We start from the raw sequence: 3,195 nt of genomic DNA, 5'->3' as shown, positions 1-3,195 counted from the left end.
AAGTACTTACTCATCGAGCGCTAAAAGAGTAGGTACTTTATAGCCAAATCTCGTTGAGTATGAATGCGAACCGGACATCTGCCATGTTGACGTTATCATGTGACCTTCTACGCGTTATCAGAAGCGCAACACCTTCATGCAATAAAAAAAATATGAACGATACGTTTAATTAATCTACCTATAAATATCTTGATATTGATGAAACTTGCTCATTTTGTTGTGGTATTGTTGAAGAAACAGCTGCCTATTTATTTTGTGAATACATTTAGGGTTGATTTAAGTTGTTATATTTTAAACCCTACTAATGTGAACAACAGTGTTATTCTAACGATATTTTTTTTTATTAAGAAACCCCAAAATCATCATCTCTTGATTATGTTGTTAATTTCTTTATTTTATACCCAAAAAGTTTCTCCTCTTTTTCTTCATGAATTTACCTCGTTTCATCCCTCAGATATAACAACAACTTTTTTATGTATTATAAAGAACTATAGGCTAATGAAGATATTTAGCCTTTTTTATTGTTCTTATTTCCTGTGTATAAATATAATTTTATGTCATATTATGATGTACACAAACCAATGATCTTTATATTTTCTGTTTTGTCACTATGATTGTTACATAAACTATAGTATCTTTCCATGATCTTGCATATAATAAGTTTAAATTATATGAGCGACAGGTGCTCTAGCACTTCATAACATCAGTAACTTCACAGCACAACCTAGAACAGCGTTTGTAATGTGTGCAAAAAGGAGACGGGCAGCTGCTTGAAGATCTCTTTTGGAGAAAACTGTTGATTTTATACTCAAAAAATGTAAGTATCACTGCTTAAAAAATTAATATTACCTCAGAATGAATTTCATTGTTAGCCCACCCCAAAACTTAAACAAAATAATAATATTAAATGCTGACCAATACTTGTATAACTTTTTATATACTAAAAATATAATTTAATAAAACAAGCAAAATGTAATTTGTTTTGTAATATGACAGTAATGCATGAATTCATTTATATTGCTAAATGCAGTGAAACATCTCAATTGTCAGTCAATCGATGAATTAATGCATAAATTAATTACATTTTATATACTGACAACAATAAGAAACATGAATAAATGAGTAAAAGAACAAATAAAAGTAACCATCACAATAAACAAATGCATATACAAGTCAACACATGAAACAGCTTTATTCAAACTACAAGCATGTATTTACAGGCACTGAACCCCAAACCCTACTGCCGACTCAACACAGCGGTTCCTATTCTTTGATGACAGCATTCAGCATCATGAGCCTCTCTCCACCTGATAAACACGCGTGTTCTCCTGTCCCTGTAACATACAGACAAGATTCACATTACGAGCTCAACACTGCATTTACATGTTGAGGTTGATGTGTTAACTCACTTTTAATCCAACTTAAATGTTCCTCAATATATCAACACCAATAAGGGACAAATTAAATATATATCATGTTTAGTTACTTTATAGATGTTTTTATTGACAGCACATAATTTGTCTAATGTAAGCAGTGTTGACAACAGAATTATCCTACATAATAGCACACACATGTATTTTTCATGTTGGGATGTGCTCACCTGCAATACTTATACAATATTTTCCTTCCTGATCTAAATAGACATTTTAAATAAGCGTATTTAAGATGTATGGTTATGTAGCTAAATACACGTTGGAAACGTAACTTTACGGTTACTGGAGCTCCCCTGTTAGCTATACATAATAAAACATGTGTTCACAGCAAAATCACAACTATACTATACTGTCTAACTCCTTTAGACGTTCAACAGTTAAAACGTTTACTCTATAGTAGTTTAACACATACGATTTAAACCGTATTTACTCACATTTGAAAACCCCCGCGTCGCTTATCTCCGCGATGTTGATATTGACGTATCATCTCTTCTTCTTCTTCTTCTTCTGTGATTTTTATTGGCAGTTTGCAAGCTATGTGCATTGACGTATCCTCTCGCGTGGCCTCCTGGGATAGATGAGTATCATGAGTAGCCGTGGAAAAGCACTCAAAAATCTGGGCGGAAGCAGTAAGCCATCCGGGAACTTCTCGCCTACTCTTTTTATGAAAACTGATGTTTGGAACGTACTGCTTCCTTCACGTACTGTTTTCGCCTACTATATAGTAAGAAAGTAGGCATATTGGAACGCACTTAAGTCCGAATCTCGCGACAATTACTACGTCACCCAGGTAATTCTCGCCTACTCTTTTGGATTCATTCATACTTTTTTGCTCGCCTACTCTTTTTCCCATACTAAATAGTAGGGAAGTATGCGGTTTGGAACGCAGCCATTCTTTCCTTGAGATCTGAAGCCAAAAAATAATCCTTAATTTTGTATTTATAGACCCCTTTTCAGTTGGTAAACATGGTGACGTTTTCATGTGGGCGGAGCTTAGGTGGAGGCAGAGCGATCGCTCTGGCCACTTCACTAACGCTAGTTAGCAAGTATTGTTAGCTTGTTTTTAAACAATGACTGGAGAAAATCCGATTTTATCTTAATGTGTAAGGTCACTCAGTGTCCAGGACCATGATTGTCATTTCCAAAAGTTATTTTTCACAAGCTCACTCAATGCATGGACGACCTGACAGGATTAACGTTACCTCGGGTGAGTGGCCTGACTTCTACACCTACCTTATAGAGAAACCGATCGTAAAGAGAAACTGAGGGCAAATAAATCTTTAGATGAGTACAAGTAAGCGCTGAATGGTCCTGACTCCTGTACAAGAATTATTGGTCAAAGGTGACGCCTTGGGGTGAGAATGCGTTGGCGTTTCAGATCGTTAAAATAGGGCCCCAAGACTCAGACAGAAACACAACTGTGACATTGCATCAATCATTTCAAGTTATTTTCAACCAACAAACTACATGAAGGAACTTATTAATTTTACAGTTTTATAAGTGAATTAAGTTGATTCAACTAATTTGAACATATCTGAGTGGTTTACAAAGATTAATCTGATTAATCTCATATATTTCTGTTCAAATTAGCATGCTAAATGTAACTTTTTTGACATGTAAACTTGCTTTTAACTGAAGCTATTTTGTCACTGACATTAGTGCAGTCATTGAACATATTGGTACATGGGTAAAAACACAAAACTCTTTTACGTAAATTTAAAACATAACAGCATTAAACAGTTTTCTATTTACTAAAAAATAC

At 34.4% G+C, this 3,195-nt stretch overlaps 1 long non-coding RNA gene across 1 annotated transcript; it reads right to left on the bottom strand.

Moving 5' to 3' along the window:
• Positions 1-1,173: 1,173 nt before the first annotated feature.
• Positions 1,174-2,325, bottom strand: LOC148976907 (uncharacterized). Its single transcript, XR_016145844.1, has 2 exons — positions 1,868-2,325; positions 1,174-1,334 (listed from the first exon to the last, which is right to left on the bottom strand). It is a non-coding gene; the product is annotated as an uncharacterized LOC148976907 (long non-coding RNA).
• Between the last annotated feature and the right edge of the window lie 870 nt (positions 2,326-3,195).

The sequence above is a fragment of the Pimephales promelas genome, chromosome 12 (genome assembly GCF_988280905.1).
Source record: "Pimephales promelas chromosome 12, fPimPro1.hap1.1, whole genome shotgun sequence".
NCBI lineage: Eukaryota > Metazoa > Chordata > Actinopteri > Cypriniformes > Leuciscidae > Pimephales > Pimephales promelas.
The sequence above is the reverse complement of the archived record's forward strand: the minus strand, read 5'-3'. Positions and strand labels throughout refer to the sequence as shown.